The 13,122-nt window shown below is 36.1% G+C and overlaps 1 protein-coding gene across 2 annotated transcripts in view; it reads left to right on the top strand.

Moving 5' to 3' along the window:
* CCSER1 (coiled-coil serine rich protein 1) overlaps window positions 1-13,122 on the top strand; it is a 1,210,854-nt gene that overhangs the window by 457,680 nt on the left and 740,052 nt on the right. The gene's annotated exons all lie outside the window — the stretch shown is intronic.

Genomic DNA, 13,122 nt, shown 5'->3' with positions numbered 1-13,122 from the left:
GTATAGGTTCAAATGAAAACCCTATTACATCTTTGTCCACTACTTAAGTGTGTGACATTGAAAGATGTATTTAAGCCTCTCTGAGTTTCAGTTTTCTTATCTGTTCAACATAGATATTAATATCTACTCATCAGAATTATTGTACCAACTAAATTAAATGTGCTTGAAACACCTAAGAATGTTTGGCATATTGTAGATGTTTTATAGCATCATATTGAAATATCAAGACATTGGAGCCAAATAGACCTAATACTATTACAGGGTAGTTCTGGAGGACTGAGTACATTATTTACACATTTAAAGCATTAGTTTTTCAATGATTAATCACAACATAAAAGTTCCTAACTTGGGGTTATTGTAAGGGTTAAATGAGACAATGTATCCAGAGTGCCTGACATACAATTAAAACAAAATAAATGTTAGCTGCTTCTTTTAGTAATAATTCTCCTTTCCTTTAAATGTTTTCTTATTCTGTTGGTTTAATATCTTGGGGGGAAAAAGGAAGACAATCTACTGTCTCATGATTGAATACATTTATTAGACTATTTTCATATAGTTTTCTCTAAAGTATAAGCATCGTTTTTTGCTTAATAACAGTATAACTCAAATTATATTATCTTGAACACTGTTTTGCTTGAAGTTACTACTGTAGGAAGTAGGAAATTCAGGTCTAACAAAAGTTAATTTGTTGAATCTGTATTTTACAGACCACTGGCAATTGGAGGACTATGATAGGGAGAAGATTTATATTGTATCTCTGTATTCATAAGTTCCTGAATAGAAAGAAACATAATTCAAGCATTTGAAAAATACATTGGAGAAGATTAGTTTGAAAGTAGAATGTGCATGAGTGCATGGATACGTGTATCTCTTGTTGGATGATTGTAAGTGAATCTTGCTGTAAAAATATCTGAGAAGCAAATTTATTGTAATCGAATTCTCCATTAAAGGCCAGTATATTATTAGAAATACATTCTTGTAGAAAAACAAACCAAACAACACACAAACAAATTAAAAAACCAAACCTATTATTTTATTTACAAAACCAACACCCCAGAGATTACATATTGTTTCCGACATTCTGTCTTATGTTTGGGGAGGGAACACTCTTCTGCAAGGAAACCAATGAACTTCATGTAGGATACCACATATAAGCTAGAGGGAGCCCTGCATTCCTCAAGATTCCTGTTCCTTTAGAAATAGGGTTAGAAGTTCTTGGTTGACTCTTAAAAACTCTTTATGAAACCACAGTGAATTAATTCACAATTATGTATATTTAAAACAAGTGAGTAAATACCTGGTAAAAACTATTTCAGACAGTAGTTGAGCGTTTTCTCAGAAGACTTAGGGACAAAATTTATAATTCAGGTCCCCTACCATCAACTCAGAAATGCTATTATCTATTTCCTCTAGCATTGTAGTAGCCTCCTAATTGGCATCCTCACTTCCTCTCTTACAACTTTATCCTCCCCTTTTTTTTTCCTCAATCATTCTTCCACCTTTAGGCAAATATGTCATATCCCTGCTAAAATCCCTTGTCCTTGAGATAAAGTCTAAAAACCTTCATTCCCTTTGTTCTTAATATAAAGTCTAAGAAGCACTCATGATATGGCTGATTTTACAGCATTGTCAAGTGTCATTCTGTCCCTTTGAGTTTCATACTTCATCAATACTTGGTATCTTTTATTTCCTTGAACTTTCCATGTTCCCTTTTTTTTTTTTAAAGATTTTATTTATTTATTTGACAGGGAGAGACATAGCGAGAGAGGGAACATGAGCAGGGGGAGTGGGAGAGGGAGAAGCAGGCTCCCGGCCGAGCAGAGAGCCCGATGCGGGGCTCGATCCCAGGACCCCGGGATCATGACCTGAGCCGAAGGCAGACGCTTAACGTCTGAGCCACCCAGGCGCCCCTCCATGTTCCCTTTTATCTTAGTCAAGGTGTATTTTATTTTTCTTTTACCACAGCAAAATTATAATCATCTTTCCCAGATCTCAGCTTAAACATTACTTAATTAGAAAAGGATGGAGTGGTAATTATCTTCCATAACATCATCAGACTTTAGAATTCTGTTCTTTGCACTGAAGAGTGTAAGCATTGTTTTTCCATCTTGTTTGCTGCAGTATTCTCAGACCCTTGTCAAATGGCTAACATTTAATATTCCCTTATTTCTAAATATCCTACTAAATGGAAGATATTTAAAGTAATGAGTCATAAGAGTGCAAAATGATGCCAGACTTTCCCTACAGGTTATGTATATAGCCTTACAATGTCAGATTCTTACCTCATTGATCTTCTCCCCATGCAGACAGTCTTCCTTGATATAGAACCTGCCAGCTAAAAAAATGCCTGATACTCCCTTGAAGCTTGAGCTTGGTTGTGTGGCCCAATCTTGGCCAATGGACCAGAGGGAAAAGTATGCCTTTGATGAAAATAATACTTGCGAGAGGAAAAACTGTGCTTCCCACTATTAAATCCAGTTTGATCAAGAGCATGCTTTTTGGCTTTGTATTTCCCTGCCTACAACTACAAAGGGTCAAACCCAAGAACTAATGCCTACCCTTTGAGAATGAGTGAAACTAACATAGAAAGTATCATGGTCTTTGATTATGTTTTTATGCTGCTGAATAAACCTGGAACCACCTATCTCTGTAAATCTTGTTTATGAGATAATAAATATCTTTTCTGTTTATGCTACTTTTAAATGGCTATCTTTTATTATTCTTAAAAGCACCTTAATTAATAAAGTTGCCCTCAGGACTTGACTTTCCCTGAGTCCCTCTTATGTAGTTAATCACTGTCACCTGTTGGGGTTGGGAAGCCTACGTTGTCTACCACTCAGGGAGGACAAGCTTCTCGAATCTTTGGATTCTTTTCTTTCCAAAAAGGGGATGGTCAGGAATCCCCAAAAAGTAAGCCCAAACCTCAGTATCTTTTTGTACTTCCCAACTAAATGATTTCTAAGAATATTTCAGGTTCATTAATGGCCCTCAAAATAATTCAAGCAAAATGCTGAGATAGTAGAAGTGCAAATACAGTCATTTTTTTAAAAGTATCATATGATCTCACTGATATGAGGAATTCTTAATCTCAGGAAACAAACTGAGGGTTGCTGGAGTAGTGGAGTGTGGAAGGGATGGGGTGACTGGGTGATAGACATTGGGGAGGGTATGTGCTATGGTGAGCACTGTGAATTGTGTAAGACTGTTGAATCACAGACCTGTGCCTCTGAAACAAATAATACATTATATGTTAGTCATTTTTTTTATTGCACTTGCAGGCTACATGCCCTAGGGAAATCTGAAAACTTTCTCTGCCCAGTGTCAAATGGGTACCAGGGGTTAAGGAGGCCCAGATTATCCACCAGGACTTTATTTATTCAAAAGTTGAAAATGTGAGTCAGTAGAGAAAGGAGTTTCTCCATCCACTTAACTGTATCTGAAAGGAAAAGTGTCAGAGGACAGTAGGCTTCTACATGTTTTTGATATTCATTCAAATGATTCTCCTAAAATAATATTGAACTTATGGAGATTCTGTAAGCAAGACTAATGATCAGGAAGATTCCTCACCCAGGAATACTCCCTTTTTACTTCATTAACATAATTTGTAAAGGTAACCTAAATTCACTGAAGTATCAACATTTCTAAATATGTGTGATCTTCAAGAAATCTTGAACTCTTGGGATCTAGAATAGAAAGAGTATTTCTCATAACACTGTTAATTATCTATAGAACCAGACATTGACCTCAACTCAGAAATTAGTCATTCATCAAACATGTGGTGTATAAACCTCCTTTGTAATGTATGTGTGACTGTGGAATGTTGGCTACTGGGGTTTCTCTGAGCCACTCTGCTGTCCTGTAAAATCTCAGCAATACCACCTAATTCATAGGGTTTCTGTAAAATCACATCTAATGAAATGATGGATATAATGCCCATGGAATTAAGTAGGCAGTCTTCCCTTATTTTAGCAGAAGTTAAATTTGGACGATTTTTTTCTGATAAAATATGGAATATTAAAATTAGTTGAACTGTTTGACTTCCTAATGAAGCTAAAAACAATAAGAGGTTTTCTAAAAAATTTTTCTGTGTTCATTAAAAACTATCTTTATATGTATTAGGCAATCTTGGCTTTAGCTCTCAGGAAAAATAAAAATGACTGCACTTTTCTCAGTTTTCTATAGCTATTGTCTGTAAGTATGAAATCATGGGTTTTGTTATTGAAATATTTGACAGTGTTTTGTTTTAGCTCTTTTGATAACTTTTGTGTTTGCCTTGAGCAAGTCACTTATCTTTTCTATTTCTATTTTCTACTTCAATTTACTTATGAAAGGTAGAATAATGATTGTGATGTACCTTACAAAAAACTTAAAATAATATTGAGAGAATGGTGAAAACCAAAGCAGTGTATTAAATGCCAGATATGGCAACAAAAATAAGAGAAAGAATATTTCTAGTATAGAGTATTCTCCTAGATGGCTTTAATGCTGCGAAAGGCAGTAAAATTATTTCCTGATAAATACTTTTTTGAGCATTAAGACGTGAATTGTCCAGGATTAAATATACATGTATATCTCCAGAGTACTGATTATACAGCACATTTCCTGTCCTGCCTTCATTGAATTGACAACTAGTATACCACCAGGAGGCAGCTACTGGCATCATTAATGGAATATATTTCTGGGCAAAATATCTTAAAGAATTTCTGGAGTAATCTAAGGAAATCAAAATCAATTTTAGCTTCAAGTTTCAGCCTAATTTTTTTCTACTAAAGCACTAACAGCGCATAAGGTAGTAGATGATTTGCCCATCCATCCATTCATTTAATTGATATTTACTGAACTCCTCTGTGAAAGCTACTGGACTACATGATTTGTGATGTGCACAGATAAAATATGGTTTCTGTCTTCAAAGAGCTTACATATAATAGGGAAATAAATAGGGCGCTTGGGTGGCTGCCTTCGGCTCAGGTCATGATCCTGGAGTTCCGGGATCGAGTCCCGCATCGGGCTCCCTGCTCAGCAGGGAGTCTGCTTCTCCCTCTGACCCTCCTCCCTCTCATGCTCTCTGTCTTTCATTCTCTCTCTCTCAAATAAATAAATAAAATCTTAAAAAAAAATAGGGAAATAAATATACATAAATAACTTGGGGCACCTGGGTGACTCAGTCGTTAAGCGTCTGCCTTCGGCTCAGGTCATGGTCCCAGGGTTCTGGGATTGAGCCCCGCATCGGGTTCCCTGCTCGGCGGGGAGTCTGCTTCTCCCTCTTCCTCTCCCCCTGCTTGTGTTCCCTCTCTTGCTGTGTCTCACTCTGTCAAATAAATAAATAAAATCTTTAAAAAAAATAAAAATATATATACATAAATAACTCAATTAAGGTTCTCTTCCTTAGTGTTGCAACAAAGTCAAGGAGAGCAATTCTGAGACATACGAAGAAGTCTAACCAGATAGAAAGACCTGAATTAAGGCAGTAGTGATGGGAAATGAAGAAAGGGAATGAGTTAAGGAATTTTGGAGTCAGAAAAGGGATTGTTTTTCAGTTGGTTTTAGAATGTGAGAAGATAAATCGTGCATAGGGACTTGTGGTTTTAATTCCAGTAGGTAAGGAGCTTGGAAGTCATCACTTCTGTTTTTTACAAACAGCAAAAGCTGAACAAACTGAAAATCAACAACTTTTCTTGGGCTTATCGAAGAAACAAGGCCACAGAGCAAATCACCACGACAGACAAATATAGAGAATCACTGCCAAAATCAATTTACATGGAACAGAGGCCACTAAAGCTATACATTGGTAGGAACACTTAAATTGTAATTTTGATGAATTACTCGAAGCTATGTGTAGACTAGGTTGACAGTATGAAACTCTTGGGGGCCACGTTCTTAAGGGGGACCCACACTTGAATGAATCTTACCTCTGAAATTCCCACCAGATTCTCATGGTGAAGAACCAAAATAAAGTCCTCTTGTGTTTTGGCAGAGAAGCAGAAAAATAACTCTTTGAAATATGCCCGGGGCCTTTTCTATAACAAAGACCTGCTCTCTAGGCAGAAGTTTTATGTCATCTGGGAGAGAGAAGGGCTATTAACCAATTCCAGCCCTCTCTACCCTTCCTGTCTGACCTGAGGAGGGAGAATAAAGTTAAGAAAGACTTGTGAAGGTCACAATCATCCCAGAAACACAGGCCTGCTAAAAAACTGATAATAATAAGATTATAGAATACCACCGCCCCCCAACTCCTTACAATTACATCAACAATGTTCCAGTATACAGTGGATTATAGCTGAAAGAACTGCAAGGCACAGACTCTGTTAGGAGCTGTTCTTAGAGTAGCTCATAGAGTAGACAGCAGAGGAGACAAAAGTAAGGACGGTCAAGGAATTTGAGGCCTGTGGGACCTACAATTACAGCAAATACTAAACACAGCCCAACTTTTAGCAAGATTAACATAAAAATTCACACTATTTACTTCAGTTATTATTCAATACATCACTCCAGCTTTCTAAAAAATTACAAGGCATTCTAAAAGACAGGGAAAAAAGAAGAAACAAAGTAAGCAGCAGAACTAAATTCATATAAACACAGATTTTGAAATTATCACACAGGGAATTTAAAATAATTCTAATTAGTATGTTAAGGGCAGTAATGGAAAAACAGTAAACAGCATGCAAGAACAAATAGGCAATGTAAGCAGAGAAATGGAAACTCTAAAAATCAAAATGAAATGCTAGAAATTGACATAAATGAAAAATGCCTTTGATGGACTCAATAGTAGATTAGACACTGCCAAGGAAGGAATCAGTGAGCTTGAAGATATGTCAAATGAAACACAAAAAGTGAAAGAAATGGAAATAAAATAACAGAATATCCAAGAATTCTAAGAGTATAACATGTGCACAATTGGAGTACTAGAAGAAAAGAGAGAGAATGAAGGAGAAGGAATGTTTAAATAGTGACCAAAATCTTCTCAAAATAAATGGCAGACATCAACTCACAGATTCATGGAACTCAGAGAATTCCAAGCAAGAAGTATAAAAACTCTACACCTATACATAACATATTGAAGCTGCAGAAAACCAAAGACAGAGAGAAAATCTTTAAAGAATCCAAAGAAAGAAAATATCTTACCTCTAGAGAGAAAAAAAGAGGGAGAGGGAGAAAGAATTCCAATGGACATCTCATCATCAGAAACCATGCCAGCAAGATAATGGGGTAAAATACTTAAGTGCTAAAAGAAGTCAAGGATGAATCAGTTTCTTGATCAAGTTATAGGAGAAGTGATGTTATTGAGACCAGAATTATAGGAGAAATTAAATGTTGCCCTTTGGGGTGAAGATTTTAGATGTGAAAGTTTGAGTTTGACACACCTGGAACATAAGTGGCAAATCTCCAGGAAGCAGAAATTTGGCACACGATTTCAGAAGACTGGGGAGGAGGGAATGGGCTTTGATAATAAATCTGGAACTGTTAGTTTATAGGTAATTGCTAATACAATAAGTTGTTGCGGTAAAACATTTAAAGGGAGATGGGTGAGGTCTTCAGATAGAAACCTGAAGAGTATTAACTTTTTTTTTATTTTTTTAAAGATTTTATTTATTTATTTGAAAGAGAGAGAATGAGAGACAGAGAGCACGAGAGGGAAGAGGGCAGAGGGAGAAGCAGACCCCCCGCCGAGCAGGGAGCCCGATGCGGGACTCGATCCCGGGACTCCAGGATCATGACCTGAGCCGAAGGCAGTCGCTTAACCAACTGAGCCACCCAGGCGCCCAAGAGTATAACTTTTAAAGAACAAAGTGAAATGAAAAATATTAAGGAGTTTGAAAAGTATCTGAGGACAAAATGTGCACAAGTCCAGGAGAAAGAGATATTTTTAAAAAGGGATTTTTGTATTGCCAAGTCTAAAGCATAGATTAGGCTGAGGACTGAAAAATGTTTTTACTTAACACTGATGAGAGCAATTTTAATTAAGGGACTGGAGTGCCAGTTTTCAGAGTCAAGGAGCTTGAACGATTCTTTATTCATGGCTAAATTGCAAGTGAGGGTATGGCTTCTATAAGTGTAGGTGCTCTTCCAAGAATCTCTTAATCGAAGGAAGAGAAAGTCAGGATAGAAGTTAGGAAAGAGAAAAGTCTTTGTTGTTGTTTGTTGTTACGTTTGTCTTAGGAAAGGTCGAAAGTTAATTCAGTTTAAGGGCTAACAGAACTAATAGAGAATATCTAAGCTAAAAGTTACTACAGTTTAGAGGGCTTCTCTCTTACACCAGTATTGTGAATATTAGTGAACAAGTGTTTAACCTTTCCCATACTACTCATGATTTTATATAAAACTAACTGAGTAATTCATGGAAAACCTATCCTTTTCCCCATCATCCTGGATAACGGAAATGTTTGCTATATAAGGGCCAGTTTATGGCACATTGTGATTATAAGAAGCAAAATTATACCCGTTGTCCTAAATCCTTATGTGTGTTTTACATATTCTAATAATCACTCCTTTTCAACTGATTTTCAACAGCACTGTGTTCCGAAGAGTGAGATTAGAAAACTGAAAAAAAAGATAGATTCCAACTCACACCTGCAATCGAGTCTCATAAACCTAGCAGGGCAAATTGGGGGGAGGAAGAGACTGTAAATCTTTTAAATACTCCCTAGATGATTTAGGTAAAGTCTTCATTCGCCCGCTGTTGAAAGCTACCCATCTAGTTTGCTACCCATGTACTTTGCTATTGGCTTCCTTTAAAAAATAGGTTTTCTTTTCTTTCCTTTCCTTTTCTTTTCTTTTCTTCTTATTATGTTATAATCCTGTGACTTGACTGGCTCTCTACTTATGATTAGGCAATGTTAGGCATTGTACAGCTGGACAAAATTGAAGTAGCAATAGAAGAACAGAAACCATATTTAAATTCATAGTCAAAGTGAACAGAAAGGTCTATTACTTTCAAGATAATATAATACTATTAAAGCGCAAATCTTTCAATGTGACAAGTTCAGAATAAAGACCTCAAGAATTACAACTACGGTTTCTGTATTCAAGCAAAATAACTTGACAATTATTGACAGAAATAAGGTACTAGCTCCTTTAAATGTATTGCTTTCTAAATAAATCTCAGTCCAATGCCATTTAAAACTGTATGTTCAAGTTGTACACTTTCATAAGTTGTCATTTATTTTCCTTACAATCTTAACATTTTAATAGATTTACAATAACATCTTTTTGAACAGTTTTTGCATACTTTCTTAAGCTTAATTAACAAAACACTTATTACTTTCTTATGTATGAAGAGTACTTAGTATTAAAAGGATTCAAAGACACCATTCTTTCCCTACAGGTGTTTATAATTTAGCCTTTTTACTCCATGTTTTTGATGTCTAGTAAATACTCACATAGTTTTAATTTAATTAATGGGGGAGGGTATTTATGTAAATTTTTTTACAAAGTTACCTTTTCTCTATTCACTAAAAATAATTCGCGTCTGAGGGGTACTTGGATGGCTCAATCAATTAAGTGTCTGCCTTGGGCTCAAGTCACAATCTCAAGGTCCTGGGATCCAGCCCTGGGTAGGGCTTCCTGCTCAGTGGGGAGTCTGCTTCTCCTTTCCCTCTGCCCCCCCCACCCCCGCTCCTGAGTGTGCACTCTCTCTCTCTTTCTCTCTCAAATTCAGAACAAAATCTAAAATAATAATAATAATTTGGGTCTTAAGTTCTTTTCCTCTTTACCCTCTGATGGAGGACTTCCTTATCAGACACATTAAAGAGTTCTTATGATTCAGAATCAGAAGGGAAGTTGGGCTGGAAGGACGCGTGGTACCTAAGCAAGAGCTGTAGGACACTTGGGAGAACTGCTGAAGTGTCTCTGGGAAACTGATAGAAGAGAGTAGTATAATAATAAAAATTATTGTGAACTATATGTTCTAGTTATTATGTTCAAGATATGCAAATGAGGATCTCTGGTTGTCTTGAATTTCTTTTTTGGTCCTGGAATATTTTCGCTTGAACATACTGTTATTTTGAGACTATATCATGTGTGCCATAGATTCAGCAGGTTACATGATTGCTAAATATCTTTGAATAAATTTTTAGGTTTAATTTAAAATTAGGTTTAAATTTTAAAAGTGTATTTTTCAGCTTACTATATAGACTCTGTAACCAGCCTTTCTCGAAGTTGCATATTTCATTGGATAGATTTACCATCATTTAATAACAGTTCTTTAGTTATTGCATACTTATGGTTGCCTTTAATATTTTGACATTATAATAATGGATATCTATGGTATGGCCACTGATTTTCAGTCATCAGAGGTTTCTTATCTTTTCTTTCCTTTCATTTTTTTTTTTCTTTTCAACCAGCAGGGCTCAGATGGCATGAGGATGGGTATGAGTATGAGGGCATTCATTTACATTTCCCCCCATGCCTGAAGGTGACATTATTCTTATCACATTTTATTATATGTGAAAAGGAATCAGTATGTGGAACGAATTCACATACTGATTAGTGGTCAAAGCAAATTTGACTTTGATGAGACTAACTTGTCTAAAACATTTTGATCATTTTGATCAGTGTCAAGTTACAAGAATGTGGTAGTGGCTGCCCTCACATTCTGCACAAAAGTCCACAACAGTAAACCCTGGTGTCCCTTGAATGATTGAGTGTGACTAAAGGCAAAACTACTGTTACAGATACAGACTTAAGTAGACACCTACACCTCTTACTTGCTCAAGAATCAAGTAGTGACTAAATATGCAAAGACAAAAGTGCTTTATGTTTATAACCTGAAGGAATAAAGAACTACTGTTATATTAGATATGCTAATAACCCCTCCACTTTATTTAATATGACCCTATGTTAGAAATAAGAATGAGTATTTGGAGAGCTTTGAAGGTAAGAGACATGGTAGAGAAAGGGCATGGTTTATGTACTCTCTTTTTTCCATCCTTTTCTACTTCTTTCTATTTGCTGATTTGCTAATTATTGGAAAATTATATATAAACTCAATTACTTATACATAATCTATAAGAAGGTGTAGCAGTTGAAAATTACATTATGTCTATGTATTGGTTTCCTAGGGATACTATACAAAGTACAACTGTGTAGCTTAACCAACAGAAATGTATTGTCTCAGTTCTGAAAGCTAGAATTCTGAGACCAAAGTGTCATTAAGACTGTGCTCCCTTTGATGGAGCTAGGGAAGAATCTGTCCCAGGCCTCTCTCCTAGTTTCTGGTAGTTCCTTGGTTTGTGACAACATTAACTCCAGTCTTTACATGGTGTTCTCCTCATGTACATTTCTCTGTGTCCAAATTTCTCCTTTGTATAGACATCAGTCATATTGGACTAGGGGCTTACCCTATTCTAGTACTCTCTTCATTTTAACCAATTACGTCTGCAGTGACTCCATTTCCATACAAGGTCATGTTCGGAGGTTCTAGGGGTTAGTACTTTAGCATATGAATTTTGAGGGAACACATTCAATTCTTAGCAGTCTATTACATAGTTAAAGTTATTTATTTATTTATTTATTTATTTATTTATTTATTTATTTATTTTAATTTTTTAAAATGTAATGAAATATTGTTTTTATTTTTTATTATGTTAAGTTAGCCATCATTAGTTTTTGATGTAGTGTTCAATGATTCATTAGTTGCATATAACACCCAGAGCTCATCACAACACGTGCCCTCCTTAATAGCCATTACCTGGCTACCCCAGCAATTACACTACTAGGTATTTACCCCAAAATACAGATGCAGTGAAAAGAAGGGGCACATGCACCCCAATGTTCATGGCAGCAAAGTCCACAACAGCCAAACTGTGGAAGGAGCCGAGATGCCCTTCAACAGATGAATGGATAAGGAAGATGTGAAATATATATGTATACACAATGGAATATTACTCAGCCATCAGTTAAAGTTATTTAGAAAGAGGATCCTTTATCATTGAAGCACTATCAACAAAAGATTATTTCATTTCCTTATGTTCATGTATACTTCTCTGCCTACTGGAAGCTCATACCTCCTTGCATGTAGTGGATCTCATCTCTTAACACTTGAAGGATTTCCTTCCCTCAGTTATTCCTTCTCTCCCTTATATTTCTAACTTCTCCCTCCTTACTGAATCATTTTTATCAATCTTTAAACCTTTTCAAGCTTTTCCATCTGAAACACACACACACACACACACACACACCATCTCAATCCTAACAGGTCCTGGAAGGAGCTTGTATTTTGATAATTATGTAGTTGGTAACTCCTTACTTCTACATCTTCAATTTGCTTTTGAGCCGCTATAATCTGGATCCTACTTCTAACATGCCACCTGGAACTGCTTTGTTGAAGTCAACAATGACTTACTATTTGATAAGCACTTACTTTATCTCTGTTGCATCTAACATCATTGATCTTACTCTCTTTCTTAAAGTTGTCTCCTGCCTTGACTATCATGACTCCATGCTTTCCTTATCTCAAACTGTTCATTTTCAGTCATTGTTTTGTTTTGTGTTTCCACAGTCACTTCTCATCTTTCAACTGTTGATTTTTCACTACATCAATATTCTAATGATTCCCAAATCTCCACAGCCTGACCAGACGTCTCTCTTCTGAGCCCATGCCTACATCGACAATCCATACTATATTTCTTCAGCTGGATGTTAACAAGAGTCACAAATTAAACTCATTGTGTTTTCTTCATCTTAAATTCCTCCACCTTTAATTAGGTTTGCTATCAACAAGAATGAGCAACACTTGCATTCACCCCATACATTCCCTAGATACTTTATATCATCCTTGACTCTTTCCTTCCTCATTTTTCCCTCCTGTGCCTCCCATATCTGGAAGAGCCCACCTTCTAAATATCTTCCAAATCCACTCCCACAGCCCCATCTTAGTTTAAATACTAATAATTTCTTACCTGGATCAGTAAACCAGCCACCTATCTCTGGTCTTTATCCCATCCAGCCCATCCTCCTTGCTGTCCCTACAGTAAGCTGCATAAACTTAAATCTGATTATACCCTTACATGGATTAAAATTCTTTATTGATACATCAAAGCCTTCTGAATGAACCAACTTACTATTGTGGTACAAATGACTTTCATGTTTTGGTTTTCAATTGTGTCTTCTTGTCGATACCTCTCC

This window comes from Mirounga leonina, unplaced genomic scaffold (assembly GCF_011800145.1).
Source record: "Mirounga leonina isolate KUSES-001 unplaced genomic scaffold, KU_Mleo_1.0 Mir_129, whole genome shotgun sequence".
NCBI lineage: Eukaryota > Metazoa > Chordata > Mammalia > Carnivora > Phocidae > Mirounga > Mirounga leonina.
Note: the sequence above shows the minus strand (reverse complement) of the source record. Positions and strands in the feature narration are given on the sequence as shown.